Here is a 16,600-nt window from a genome sequence, read left to right as displayed (position 1 = left end):
TCACTCAGTTAAAAAACCTTGTCTATACTAATCCATGAAAGCCTTGTAACAGTTGGGTAGAAACAGTAGGAGGCTCCACAGACTAGTGGAATCAATATAATATTCCCCTATTGTATTTACACCAGTGAAATCTCCTTATTGGAAAATTCTGTCAGCAAGTTTATGCTTTCTTATAAAGTGCATTGAATGCTATGCAGTATCTGTTAAAGCTATTGTAATTCTATAACTCCCACATTCACTCCAGCCAAGGTGAAAATAAAATGTTACAGCAAAACCTGTTATTGGCAACAAATTCCTATCACTTTCTCTGAACAGCTGTGAATCACTCATATTTAGTTTCTAGTCTCTAACCAAAACGTCAATTAAAAGGTATATAGAAGATAAATAAATATCTTTCTATCTCATGTTTTCATTCATTCCAATCACTGTACCAAGCCACAAGTTTGATGGATTTGATTTCCTAAAGTCTGAATTTCTATGTACTTTAACCTCTCCCATCAATTCCTCTTGGTTTATTCTTTGCTTCTAATTCTTTGCCTTAGTTCTGATTCTGGATAATAAGTACTTGCCTACTATTTTATCTTTGGTGTTTTAACACTGTTAATACTTACAAAGGTTTTACCTTTCCATGACCCATTTGACTCCTAATTCCAATCTGGTATGCTTAAGGAAAGTAAATTAAAATATGCATTATGTATATTTTCTCCCATAACAAAATCTGCTTTATCTCTTGCTTTTAGCTTGTAAGATTTGGCCCACCTCTAGAATACAGTTGTACCTTTTGACTTTTGCTTTTCCTCTTTCTTCTATCTTCAACTTTGTGACACAAGATGATGCCTAAGATGAAGAAGCTGTTTTGCAAGAATGAGGATGAAGCTACATCAGAAAGGAGGAGGAATAAAAGGCTAAAAGTAGTAAGGGTCACTGAGGACACATGGAGCTGCCATAGCTGGTTGGAAGAACCCTCCTTTATATTGCTTATATAACAGAAATAAATCACTATTTGATGAAGTCAAATTACCTGTTCAGACAGCCTAATTATTTCTCATTGATATGGCAACTGCAGATACTTATTGATTGATTATAGAAGTCAGAAACTGAGGTAAAGAAATAGACATGTAAAATGAGGTATAAGTTTATATTTATCCTACTTTTCCTCATTGCCACAAATCATTACCAATTTCCCAAATTAAAAACTATTATATTAGTAAAATAATATTTTATTTAATAAAATATTTTAAGCACATTTAGCAAAAATTACCTGATTTTTTCAATTATATAAATTACAGTAACACATAAATATAGTTTTTCTGAGATGAAAGAAGTAATATCATTCATTAAATGAATCTAGAATATGGAAAATTACATTTCCACGTTCATTTAGTCTATAGTCACTTAAAGAGGATCACCTGGATTATTGGTCATGATTCAATTAGTCTATTCAGATGAGATTGGGCATGTTTAGGGTGGTATTACTTTCAACAATTATTCTTAATATATTGTTACCATAAATATTTGTAGAGTATTATAAAGTATTAATATATTGTTACCATAAATATTTATACGGATTTTTAATATAACTATCAACTCCGGAAATTTTGAAATTTATGTGTATGTGTTGTCGCATAAAGGTTCTGTGTGTGGAGTTTGAATCGGATTTGCACAGCGCCACCTAATTCTTGCAATGCAGCCCCAATAGGAGGACAGAAGCACAAAGCAGTTACATGCATTCTGATGACAAAAGAAGACAAGCAGGATTTGTACAATTAAATTATACAACTTGTCCATTCTTAGATTTAATAACAGAAGTGGACAGATATGATCATCTATTTTAAAGGTTTGTTAAACTGTTACAGGTCCTCCAGTTACTATTTACATTTGCAAGCCTTATAGAAAGATTTTGCTCCTGCTCTGTTGGTTAGCAACCCAGGGAGTTCCCAGGGTGAATCAGAAATCAGCTCCCTACACGGAGGACAAGGAGAGACCTAGGAAAGAGGCAGATCAGTTCAGATAGGTAGGTGGCAAGTTTCGACCGCAAGGGAACAGGAAGTGTGAGGCTTGTCTGGGTGGCCACAAGCCAAGTAGATCTCTGCACCTGCCCGCCAGATTCTTAAAAATGTCAGTCACATATAACATCCAGATGGCCTCAACAACACATCTCTCACTCAAGGCTGTGTCCTTAAAATGATTCCTGTGGAAACCGTGGACAGAATGCACAGTGTATTCCAAGAAAAGGGAGGGAGTGAGCAACCTCTGATTGCCTGGGTCCAGATCGAGGGTCAACAGATGGCCGTGTCCTCTTGGTGACCACCTCCGGCTTATGAAAGGAAGGTCACCACAAGAAAAGAATCCATAACCCTGAACATGTATGGTATAAATTCTAAATGAGACCTTAACCATACCTGTTTTTTCCTCCCAAGTGGACTTTGGTTTATTAGACACAATTTAGGAACATATACTCTATGTAACACTTCTTTCTTAACCATTAAAAATGAAAAAAATTAACAATCTGTTTGAAATTGTTTGGATGTTTATAACAACCTTATTTTTCTTTTTATCAGATTCCTTATCAAATTTGACTATGACTTTCAATTCCACAATGAAGTTTGGATAAGTTAGACACACACACATACACACATACACACATATGCATATTCACAGTTAATATTCTCACTTTTTTTGTTATGTGTAGATTCTAACTTGTCAATGTGATAATATGGGAACATTGTTCAATGCATCTATAATCCGATCAAAGTTTATATTAAATCTTTTGATTTTTTCAATTGTTTTCACTGTGGCAAAATACACATAACATAAAATTTACCATCTTGATCATTTTTAAGTGCACAGTTTAGTGATATTAAATACATTCGTAATGCTGTGCTACCATCATCAACATCCATCTTTAGAAATCTTTCACATTGTAAAACTGAAACTCTATACCAACTAAAAAATTACTCCCCATTGTTCCTTTCCCGATCCCCATTTTACTTTCTATGATTTTGACTCCTCTATGTACCTCCTACAGGTAGAATCATGTTGTATTTGTCTTTTTGTGACTAGCTTAATTCACTGAGCATAATCGCCTTAAATTCATCCATGTTATAGCATTTGTCAGAATTTCTTTATTTTTTAAAGCTGAATAATATTCCATTGTGTGCATATAAATTTTGTATATGTACATCTGCTTATCCATTCATCCATCAATAGATGCTTGGGTTGCTTCTACATTTTAGCAACTTCAGTTAATGCTGTTATAAAGATAGATGTACAAATATACCGATACTCCATTGTCAAGTATTTAGGTATATACCTAGAAGTGAATTGCTGAGTCATGTGATAATTCTATTCTTAATTTTTTCAGGAAATGTCATACTTTTTCCCACAACAGCTAAACTATTTTATAACCCTTCCAATTGTGCACAAGTGTGCTAGTTTTTCCACACCCTCACCAATACTTGTTATTTTGAAAGTAATCATACTAATTATGGTAAGTGTTCTGTCCACATTCTTAAATTAAAAAGTCACTATATGAATTAACATTTTTATGTAAAATGAAAAGTTTGCTTTATATAAAGAATCATACCTAAGAATTAACACTGAAAATTATTTTAATAATTAACAAAAATAATTATATTTGTTATGTTCATTCTTTTATCCATGTTGGAATAAATTACCACAAATTTTACAAGGTAAAAACATATAGATATTCAATTTTACATATTCAATGTTACATGAAGCAGTGAAAAAATTTTTCAATTAATTTAACATTTTTCAGTACATTAACAATGATCTATAAGCTTATTCTATTGAAACTAGAAGCCTGTTGCACAAAGATTTACACAATAGGCCTTCCTTCCCCTGGTTGCTGACACCAGTTTTCCTCCAGCACCCGGGACCCAGGCCTTTGGTCCTGCCACAGCGGAGAAGCCTAGCTTTGAGGCTAGGCTTCTCCGCTGTGGCTACAGTGAAGCCAAGCCTCTTCAGTCTTCAGTCTTCAGTCTTCAGTCTTCAGTCTTCACTCCAGCCAGAGCCTTTAGTCTTTGCTCCACGCCTACATATGCAAATAAACTGCCATCTCTGTTGGGTTAATTTGCATAGTCACTCTGATTGGCTGGTGGGCATAGTGGAGTGACACCAATTTGCGTGTTTCTCTTTTATTAGTGTAGATGTCTCCAAAAAGAAAGCCTTTAGGGAGGCAATATGTGATATACAAATTCAGCAATCCTCGGAAAGACAATAATTTGAATCTATGTGAACTATGTATTCTTTTGATTAAATATATTATGTGAAATATTGAAGAAATGCACATTAAGAAAATAATCAAGTCTTTGGCATATGTTATTAATAAGCATAGAAATATAGTAACAGAGGATATAATAAAAGATGAAAGTGATGCTGTTTTATTGATGTTCTGTCATAGAAAGTTTAGACCATAGTAACAGAGTATGTTATAAAAAATTAAAGTAATGCTGAGTTTTGGTTGATATATTTTCTGTCATAGGAAGTTTAGGCCATTGTTTTTCCAACACCTCAAGTGGGAAAATAAATACCTTCTAGGCAAATAAAAAGTTTCCGTAGGCCAAGGTAATTTAGTGTCTGCTCTGGCAGATGACATATGCAATTTTTCATCCTCTCTGAGACCACTTGAACAGCTGTCCTTGTGTGCTTAAATGTTATTAAAATGCCTCTTTGGAAGTGTTTACCTGAAGGCTATAGAACAAGTGAGATGTCTTCTCAATTCCAGAGAAATTCAATTTAATAAAGTTGATTTTAAGCTCCATTACACTTCAACTCTATTTCTCCATGGTAGTTTCAGATAGAAGGAATGAATGTCTCTGTTGGAAAACAGATCTGTGATGTCAAAAGATAGTATTTGGATTCCCATCATTCTAACTGTGAAAAATAATTCATGGGAATTCTGTAAAGCCATCCTAATAAAATACAAATACAAAGACTCTTTATGAAGAAGGGACAAATAAAAATACGTTTTTTTTTAAATAATATTTCAACAGAAATAATTTTTGTTCCTTGAAGATGCTAGATATTTGTGTGCCTTTTCTCTGCCTAGAGCAGTTTTCCATTAGAAATTAGATTTAAAATCAAGCTCACCTTTTTTATTTGTTTAAACACATTTTCTTTATGAGGCTTATTTTACCTTACTCCCTATACCAGCACCCTTAATCCTTCTTACACTATTATATTATTCCTTTTCCCAGCGTTCCTGTCTTTCTAAGAAAATGAGTGACTTACTTACATGTTTTTATTGTCTAATTCTTTCTTGTAGAATGTAGTCCACAAGGACAAATGCTCAATAAGTATCTGTAGACTTAAGAGAATGAATAATTAATAATTCAGTGAATAATTAGTATTTAGTGTGTGCCATATTCTGTTCAGAGTACTAGGGGTAGATATTTTATCTGCTCTCCATGCAGGAAAAAAATTATTATGAATATAATAAATAAATATAAAACATGATGGGGCATTATTAAAGAATATAATATCACATTATCTGTTTCAGAGAAGTTCAGCTAAGAAGTTGAGCAAACATTCTATCCTGATAGGTGAGTAAATATTTCTAAGAAGTTTAAACAAAGCATTTTGTTTTCAAAAGTTGTTTGAGTCAGCTTGTTTGTTGACCTAATGTAGTTTTACACTGTATTCCACATCATTTTTTAAATCAGTCTCTTGTCCTCATTCTTTCTTGTGTGCCCCATATTCTTCAAAATAAAAGGGAAATAAATGTATTGCTTAGAAGTGGTAATCAAGACACAGTTACAAATGAATGACTTAAAAGATGAAATATGGATATGACAAATATTTACTATATTGCAAGGAAGGGTAGATGAGATCAGAAATATTACACCTTTAACTTCAATAACTACAACAAATTTATCAACTGTTGCTGATTAAGCAAAATATAGTAGAATGTAGCATAAAATGTGACTAAAAATTGTCTTTACAAGAAAGAATTTTAGTCATTTGCTTAAGTTGCTAAAGTACAAATATTCCATGAAACAGCAGTCAGAGAGGAAGGGATGCACGCAAAAGAAATGCTGATTGAGTATTTGGATTTCTTTCAGAGCTTGCCCCTCTTTACATCCCTTTCTTCCCTGGTAGAGTGAAGCAAAGGCTAGAAAAGTGAAAATTGTCTGTGTTGTAAAGGCAAGTACTATCAGGCCTCCTGGGTTGCATTTGAATATGATGGAGGAAGGTTAAATACAGACAGCCGGTGAGTTCTTAGAGACACTTTACAGAGTCACTTATCACCTCTGACAATGCTCTCACTCACAAGATCATTCTTTTTGACAAATATAATAGCCTTCCAAAGAAAATCTAAAGGGTAGGTCTGCTTATACAATTTTGCAGCTAACACATTGGTAAGACCTGTTCTCTGTATGCTATAGAAAAAAAAAAAGAAAAGAAAATCCTGATATATGTCATTATTTGGTAACATTCAGAGATGAGGAAACAAAATGAGCAATTCTGCTATTTCTGAGATTTGGGTCAACACTCAGCCAAAAGAGTAGGTATTCTTTAGTTTTCTCTGTCTAGCATTTTCGTAGCAAGACAAAATAATAAGTGAAGGGGGTCAAAGCTCTGTGGTTCTCTAGAGAACACACAAAGGTCTGGTGAGCCCAGTAATTGGGTGTGTGAAGTATCTTTCCTGAACATTCTTTCAATATTCTTTTCACTGTACATGGAGCAGAATCTTGAATAGTTACCAAGTATTTGGGTAATTCACCTCAAGGTTTATAGAAAACATATAATTTAATGTGAAATCTATAATTATCCATATTAATCATTATCTATAAATACCGTGTTCTTCTAGATTTAGGCTTTTAACTTTTTTGTATAATGAAGACTTGTAATCATTAAATACAGGCAATATATTATTTCTATCAGGTGAGCATTTTCCTATCAAAATTCTCAGGTGGGCTTATTATATTTTATTTTCTTAAGAACAGTGGATATTTGCATCTAAGGGTCAAGCTAGGTGTCACTCTTACTTACTTAGCTGGTTTATTTTTTAACCAGTTTACATATGATGTGGTCCTTGTGATTCCCACCAGCTGTACACAGAAACAGCTGTACCTCCCCCTCTTCCACTCAGAGCAATTTCCAGGGACTCATATCTAAAGGAGAGTGAAATGTTGTCTCTAATTATAACAGCAATCTGTTCCACAGCAGTTCTCACACTCCATTTACATCCCCTACTGTGTTTTTTCCAATAGTTTTACTCTATCTTCCATTTCTCTAATTTTGGTTTTAAACTCATCAAACTTCTGGTTAACTGAGTTAATTTTAAAGTATATTACTTCCAGCACTTTTTTTTTTGAAGTACAAATGATTGTTTACACTGACATTTAAAGTTAAGTTTTGTATTTCCCTAATATCAAGAAAAAGGTGAGCTGAATTGGGTGTTAGTGAGGATGGTTAGTCTTGATATGTATTTCTCTTTGGCCACTGGTGACACCTGCTTTACGATGACCACGGAGGCATGGGTGGGAGGCGAGGAGAGACTCATGTCAGCACAGAGGACTTTTCCAATGTGTTCTCAATTCTTTTACACAATTACTATTTTATAGAAGAAAACACAATGTAAAGCAGCTAGCCAGCATTTGCTTTATTAAATAATGTGGCAAGTAAATTAAATCTCCACTAACTTTACAACAAAATCTATGCTCGATTTTCAAAATATGGCAAAATGATATAATTTCAGAATTGTCTTTTGTAATTACTTAAACCTGGTTCTTAATTTCGTGGCTGGTTACAGGCTAAAGAAAAAGCATGTAGGCAGTTCCTAAACATGATCTCAAGCAATTTTATCTCTTTATGCTATGGTTTTGATATATTGGTACATAAATATTTTTAAATAGCATTTGTTTAATATTCAGATATTTAATACCCTAAACATAAAAATGTCATAATCTAAACATGTTTTATTGTCAATGAGATTGTTATTTTAAAAATAAATAAAGAATAAAATCCATAAATTATCTAAAATTTATTTTATATATAATTGATTCAAATTATATTTTATTACCTAATATTCTAGTTCCTTTATCACTCTTATTTTTCAGATTTTCATGGCAAACATTCATTTTCTATATATTAGCATATTTTGCCAATTTCTAAAAACCTTAGACTCAGCAATCACTATTGATTTGAACAGATAGATTAAGGACGAACTATCTTTATAGTAGTACTATTTGCTACTAGAATAGGGTATTTTCTTCCAAAATATTATTTACTTTCTGATTGTTTGTACATTAAAGGCTTTTGATTCTTTATTATAACTTTAACTTGCCACCTTAATTTAATTATTGACTAAAAAAGCTTATTTGATTTTTTTTAGCTTTTTCATGTGTGTAATTAGTTAAACTAGAATAAGTTCAACTCTGCCTTTTTATATTTCTAACTCTTGCTTTTTTTCTGGGCTCTAATAGCATTCTCTCTGAGTTCCAGAGCAATGATAATAATAAGGTCACTTTTCACACTCTTGTTTGTCTCCTAATCTTAGAGTGTTTTCAGTGTTTTGTTTTGCTTTGAATATATTTTTATTGATTTCAGAGACCAATCGGCTGCCTCCTGCACATCCCCTATTGGGGATCGAGCCTGGAACCCTGGGCATGTGCCCTTACCAGGAATTGAACCGTGATCTCCTGGTTCATCAGTGGATGCTCAACCACTGAGCTACACCAGCCGTGTTGCTTTTAGTGTTTTAACACAAAATCCTTTACTCTTATTTGATATGTTTCTCATAAACATTCACTTATTCACTATGTGACCCCATAAAAAGGAAGCTGGGAAGCATTTAGGGTGGGGGAGGGGAAATCTTAACATTCTTTTACAGTGATTGTTCTGACAACTTAGAATTCACAGTTTCCCAAAAATCTCTTTCCAAAATCTGAGTGCTATAAAAATTCTAATTAATCGTCAGTATACACTACTGCATAAAGTGTTAGCTCTCCTTATCCTACTCTATATAAAGGGTAAAAACAGATGCCCAATGACCTCTAGACCATATCAACATGAAAATGTAAGACAATTATTCTCAATTAAAATTAACTAAGGCATTTGTCTGTTTCCTATAAATATAAAATTATTTTCCTAACACAAATTCATATGTAGTGAATTTCAATAGTAGGAAATCTAATGGTGTGGTCCCTGATTGGATGTGATCATCAAGGAGGATATATCCCCTTTAATTATTTTACAACATTATCTACAAATTTATCCAAAATGAATATACTGGATGCTTGTAAAATTTCTGCCACCAGACTGTAATGTGAATTATTCCCTTCCACACACAGAACCAGGTTGAAATATAGAGGATAATAGAAGATTCAGAATCAGAAGGATTGTTTCCTCCCATATATAACCAGGAGCAAGAATTAAGGAAACGGAATCCATGACCCCAAATGTCCTGTGTATGTGTGCTTATGCATGTGTGTGTGTATGAATGAATGAAAGCAAATGAAGTATCTGTATTATATACACATATAAATTTGTATGAAACAGTACTCAAAGCTATGTCCCACAAAGACCCAGTCATGGAAATTCATTCATAAATAAAAAACATTCCCAGTCTGTCCTTCTCTCATGTGGAAGCATGAGACTTGGTTGGAAAGTTTGTAAGGAGGACATTCTAAGAAAAGGGTAGTGTGCAGAAAGCTGCCTACCCTGTATATTGGAATTCTGACTTAGGGGAGTGCTGAAGGCGGTGCCCCTAATTGTTCCTTGACCTTTCCAAACAAGTCTGTGCACATGCAGACCTCCCAGGTGTTTACTGGAATCCTTATGCTTAATCTTTTGGGTGTCCTTGATCAAAGGGCATTACAAACACATGTGTCCTCACAAAATTACTTACCCTACTCATTGTACTAAAAGATAAACTTTATCTCAAACTGCTGTTAAAATAAAAGCCTAATGAGGCAGGCAATCGAGGCACTCCGTTGTAGTGAATATGAATAAACTAAAAACGGGTACTATTTGTTAGATATATTAGGTATAACAATGTATATTCCTCAATAAGATTTGATTTAATTGTCATTTTTATTCAGTCTATATTTTTAAAACAAACGTTAAGTCCTTATTATAGATGTTTATGTTAAATATAATTTTATTCACCTTTATATTAGGAAATAAGAACATCTCTTATTTTTTAGTTTGTTTTTATATGAAGCAGGAAAACTTTATGTCAACCTCTCTCCTCAACAAGACATTTTTAGGTAGAAAGAAATAAATCATTTTAAGGAGAGACATTTCTTGTCATGGCACTTGTCTCTGACAGTTATTTGGTGATGCATAGCTGAAAAGGGCTCTTGGCTTATGGTGAAAAAGAATTCCCAGGACTTGACAGAAAAGAATGTATTCATTCCAAGCCTAGGGCAGAAGTCTGCTGAGACAAAGAGAAAAAAGGATAGTTAGTGAGCAAATTCATCAAGACCAGTATCACGGGTTTCTCCCCGTGGCCTGATGGCTGGTGTTGCGCACTTCCTGCAAGCAACAAAACTATAAAACAAGTGCTACAAACAGAAGCACCTGTAAGTCAATGGGAGCACAGTTTTGTTCAACAAGAGATCCTGACAACTAACGACCATCTGCCTGAGACACAGTTTGAGTCTTTAAGATGCATCAGGTCTCCCCGGCCTCCAGCCTCATGCGTAATAATGCTTCCAACACTTGACATCTTGAGTCATGGAATTATAAACACTGAGAGCTCACCTGGTGGGCAATCATCCGAGGCAATACTCAGACTTTCCAGAATAGGATAATGAGCATAGGTTAATTAGATAACCGTTAGAGGGCATGCAGCTACTTTGGAAAAGTGATTCAAATAAAATCTAGGCATCCAAATCTTAGTGTCATTTTTCCTGTGCTGCCTCCCTTAAGTCATTATTTTTAAAAGTAAACCTAAAAGCAATTAAAGCAATTAAGTCAGAGGAAGCCTCTGGATTAGTATGCTATTTTGAAGAATATGATGACACTGATTTTTTTAAATAAGTATTTTTACCACCATCCCCAAGCAATCAGCTAGTAGTATAATTTTAAGGTAAATTTCTTTTTTTTTGGCAGATTTCCTGGGTGAATGAGTGGAGGAATCTTTGAGTTGGCAGCTCAAGTTTAGGAAAACAATCTGTGGCACTGAAATAGAAGCTAACGGGCACATATGGGGAGTAAAACATGACCATGGCCTCGTTAGCACTGTTTGCTACATAATGGAGCTGAGCAGCCAAGTGTGAAGGTGAACCAGGGATAGAGAAGGTCTGGGCACCCTGAAACGGTTGGCTTTGCTTCACTGTGGAGTTTTTCTTGAATGTAATTACAGCCTAATCCTTTACATCTGTAGTGGCACAGATTGTTTTAAGATAAACTCAATCTATAATTAAAAATCTCATTAATCATTTCCCAAATTATTTGTTGTAATATAAAATGGAAGCTGAAACCATTCCTGCTGTGGAAAATGGTTATAATATTAATAACCATGCCTGTGACAGATGCTTAATAGCAAAGGGACCTCTGTGTTACTGGTCATAGTTTTCCATTTTCATGCTTCCCTCACTATGCAAGCAATTGAATACTCAAGCATTCTTTAATCCAATGTTTTCTTTCTTTAAAATAGATTCAAAATATAACCTTTTTATGGATACATAATTAGAAGATTATGTAACTGTAATTCTAGATTAAATTTATTAAGTAGACTCAACTGGCATAAATGTAACTGGATTAATAATGAGTTTATGTAACATTTTATCACGATTGGCAATCCACTCAGATACTTGAGCTCAATATTTGTAACTACCAGACTCTGAACTTTTTTCTTCCTAGAACTTCAATCTTTATATCTGTCTCTAAATTTCTAAAGATTATAATGGAATTTTCCCAGAATGATAGGGTAAACAGAACTCTAATGAGGTGACAATTTCAAATGTGATTCTATAGTGAGGCATTTTCAATATTATGGATGACCAAATTTTGGTTTCTCTGGGAGAAACGTGTGTTACTACACTTATTGTCCCTGAGATCCAGGTGGTTTACTTGGCATCTGTTTCTGATTTGTTGTTGTTAAAAATTATTATCAATAATTTCATTAACATATAACGGGTTTAGCATATCTCCACTTTATACTTTTCATCTTCTGCCATTGTTCCTACAGTAGTGTGTGAGAAATCTATGGGTAGTGAACTGAGTTCTAATATGCATTTAAACCTCAAAGACAATTAAAAATCTAGTCCTCCTTCCCTAATCTTTCCCAGAACCAAGGAAACTAACATCTTTAAGGATAGCATTCCTTTTTTTAATTTAAATTTTGAAACTTTAAATTCCTTTATTTTTTAAATATTTAACATATTAATTTAATGCGGTGACTGGTTAATCAAATTACATAAGTTACAGGTGTACAATTCTATAATACATGATCTGTATATTATGTTGTGTGTTCACACACCAAGTCAAGTATTTCTCCATCACCATTTATACCCCCTCTACCTTCTTCTGAAGCTGATGTTGATAATGTAATTATGCAGACTAAAGGTCCACATTTATTGTCCACCACACTGATACAATTGGGCACCAGAAGTATAAGAGATCAGCCCTGGCCAGTGTAGTTCAGTCGGTTGTTTTTCTAATGTAAGATTTTCATCATCAAACTTTTTTACATATGTGTGTTCTACATAAGAAAGACAAAAATTAAGGTAAAGCGGTATGGCTCTTTTTGCAACAAAATTTTTTGGCCATCAAGTCATTCATTTCTCTATTTTTTTCTTCCCTTGAGCCTTGCATATAAAAAAGACAGTTCTTCCTCTTATGGATTATAGCATTTTATAGCAGATGCTTAAAAAATGTGTCAGTATTTTCAAATGCCTCCTCCCCCTACTTTGTTAGCTTTGCCTGACTCTGAGGAACTGTTTTGTACTTTGTATTTGGGCAATGTTTCTGTAGCAATTTTAGGCTAAAGATTTCATTCAATTGGCCCTTTTGAAAATTATGAATCTCGTGGTGATGGTGGTGAACAAAGGATAAATTAGGATGCCTTTATTAGTGATCTGTCCAAAGCATTTATGTTACTTGATCATGCTCTATTGTTAATACAGCTGAAGGCAATTAATTTTAGAAACAAGACAAGTTGTTAACATAGCACAGTTTGCAAGTCTTCCCATTGAAGACACTGAACTATGCAAAGTGTTGGATCATTTCAATTAATTTTCTTTCACTTCTAAATTAGCAGTGTATTTGAATGTGTACTTTGTTCCATGAATCTATCTGCAATCTGACCTTTCAAAATTGAGTGTCATTCTGAAGCTTAAACTCAAGGGTCAGATGTAAAAGTAACAAGGATCTTGAATTGTTTGGGAGACTTGACAGCTTTGTGTTGCTCACTTTCTTTTAATGCTTATCATTGGAGTCCTGAGTAGGCTAGTATTCTAGCTAAAAAAATTGTTTCTCTTAACATTTAGATACATTTTCCTGCTTAAAGATGGGTAATTTCTTCATATGCGGAATTTGGATTTCTGCCAATATGTGTTATAGAGTCACTGTTAATATTATTGATAATAATTAATTAAAATGACAAAATAAACATGATAATATTGTATCATTTAATTCTATACAGCTCACATTAGAAAAAACAACAACAAAACATACCTCTAACTTGAGTAGGTTAATGTTTCTTTAAGATTTAAAAGTGCGTAAATCTATGAAACTGCCTTTTAAAGTACACATCCCCCCAAAACATGACATAAAACAAATAAATTATCCAACCCTCTCTGACCTTTCAATCCTTTCTCTTTCCTTTCAATTTTAATTTAAAGCCTGAGTTCTTAGAAAAAGATTATATTGACTAAGTGTGTTTTTATTACAAACTAGGGGCCCAGTGCATGAATTCGTGTAAGATGTGTAATAACTTGGTATTTTTGTGGGTGTTATTCCAAAGAATTCTGTGCCAAGGCATAAATATAATAGATGCGATGTATCCATCAGAACAACAGTTACAAGGCAAGTTTTAGATACAATTATATGCTTTAATTACATTTCTGACACTTCTTTACTGGGATCATAAACATTAGCTCAAATTTGAAAAAGATTCTGACTGGTGTCCTCATTATTTACACCTAACTATTGCTATTTCAGGTTAAGGGTTAACACAACAAATGAAGTAAACTGGTTAAGTACAAAGCAACTGGATATAGTATCATATTTTCAAATATGAAAATGAGGTTATTTTTTATGAAATTGATTAAATTGACCAAATTATCATATAAATTTTATAGAGAGGAGGATATGGCCTTAATTAAATTTTTCTTACTCTTAGCCTATCTAAGGAATATCTTTCCAATTCTGCATTAGGAACATACAGTATTTATATCATAAAAATAGACACCAGAAGTTGTTTTGTTAACTTACGTGATACATTAGAGAGAAATATGCAAGAAATTATATTTATACAGGTTGTGTGTTATTGAAGCTTAGGGGGCTCTGGTTATTTTAGGAGAATTGCATGCTTAAACATAGGCTTTCTTTCTTGTTTCCATCATGACAAAATTAAAGAAATATATATTACAGAAGGTAAATGCAAAAGAAAACATCTATGTAAGAGGAAGCAACTTCTGTGGGCATAATATAAAGATAAATATATGAAAATTCCTGAAGAAAGCTAAATATAAATTGCAGTTGAAGAACTAAAATGCATTTATGCATCTGTCATACTTAATATGGTATTCTTGCTCTACTGTCATGTTCATGAAATAGGGGGAAATTTATGGGAAATGGTGAAACCTGTCTATAGGTAAACAAAATACAATGCGTTTCTGACACATTTTATTAAATTTATTTATTGATTAAGGTATTACATATGTGTCCTTATCCCACCATTGCCCCCACTTCCCTACTCATGCCCCACCCCCCTGCTGCCTGTGTCCATCGGTTAGGCCTATATGCATGCATACAAGTCCTGCATAGTCTGAAAAGTGTATAATGCTTTTTGAGTCTTAAATTCTGCACCTGATAATGTCCTTTTAATTTTCCTAGAACTAACATCTATTTCGAAGGAGTTTAATTTAATTTGGTTTAATGGAATTTTATCATCTTTAATGGAATTTGATAATGAACCCTGGAAATGGAGATATTATTTTAATATATTGCTTAAATTATATCTAGATGGTAAAACTTATGAATGTGAATGTGTATAATATGTTAACATTAATTAAAAAATATATTTAACCCTTACAGAAGAGACAGAAAGTATGCCCAGGTTATGAGAATAAATAGTTCAAATGTTCAAATTATCTTCAATGGACATGTGTATTAAAATGGAACTTATTATTTAATGTTTAAACATAAGAAAGTTGGATAAAAGTTCAGTAAATATTTCTCTAATAAAAATGTTCTTCTATCACATTAATTATTCAAGTGAAAAGCTAAAATTTTGGCCTTCATTATGATTCAAGCACAGTAAGGCATTTATTAGCCATGTAAATGCACACACTGTGGTTATAAACTTCACTGCCAAGAATGAAGCTACAAAGTATGTAGTCATTCATTCTGAACTAGAGTAAAGTATGAGTGGATCAAGTTAAGAGTTCAGGACATACAATTCAATAGCAGTTGGTTTGTTTAAACTAAAGATATCCTGGGATTTTCCATGTACATATGAAAAGAATACATATTAATTTATGTATATGCAGAGCAGTTTCAAGATCTTGGAAAGGCCCTGTTTGGGTCTTATCTTCATTCCTTTAGTAATTCTTCAAGAATAGACAGAGATCTCAGCCCTAATTACTGGAATTTGTGGCCCAATGATTTAAAGCCACAGAGCGAATCACAAGTTTTGAATAACATCTGGATTAGAAATTTGTTATGGCCTCTAACATAATTTATGTATCACTACTCATAAAGTGTAACAGATAGTTTAATAAATTTTATTTGAAGACCTGGTTATATGTAGAATCCACTCCTTTACTAAATTAAATCTTTCAATCATTTGCTTAGGTAGGTTCAGGAAATTGAATGGAAGTAACAATTCTATTATTTCCTCATATAATGGATAATATTATTATATTGTACTTCATTTTAGATTTAGAATATTTAGGTATGCCAAAAGCAAAAATTATTTGTAATCCCGCAACCAAAAATTAAGCAAGATCAACAACTGCAAATTTTTCCAACCTCTTTTCTGAGTATACAGATACACATTTATGTTTGAGTTACAGAATTGGAATTCTATGATACATACTATTTTATAACCTACATGTCATTTAAATCTCCCATGATTGACATATTCTAAGTAGTATATACTTTGTTACTGTAGAATCTTTAATGGCCTCCAATTATGCCATTATATATATGTACATTTATTTGAGTACACCACCTATTGGTGGATTTTAGACTTTCAGTTTTTCACCATATACACATTAAATAACTTCTCAAAATAGTATGGTTTTAAAGCTAAATAGTAAGATGTCTGATAGTTATTAACAATTTTTTTAAAGAACTGTGGTACCAAATTATGCTGCTATTAGAAATTTATGTCATATTTCTACATACTCATAATTATCCTTAAAATATTTTCTAAATTTACATGTAAAAAGAGTTACAT

This window comes from Myotis yumanensis, unplaced genomic scaffold, assembly GCF_028538775.1.
Source record: "Myotis yumanensis isolate MYYU_CA2020_CCGP unplaced genomic scaffold, mMyoYum1.0.hap1 SCAF_3, whole genome shotgun sequence".
Classification (NCBI taxonomy): domain Eukaryota; kingdom Metazoa; phylum Chordata; class Mammalia; order Chiroptera; family Vespertilionidae; genus Myotis; species Myotis yumanensis.
This window is presented reverse-complemented; position numbering follows the sequence as displayed.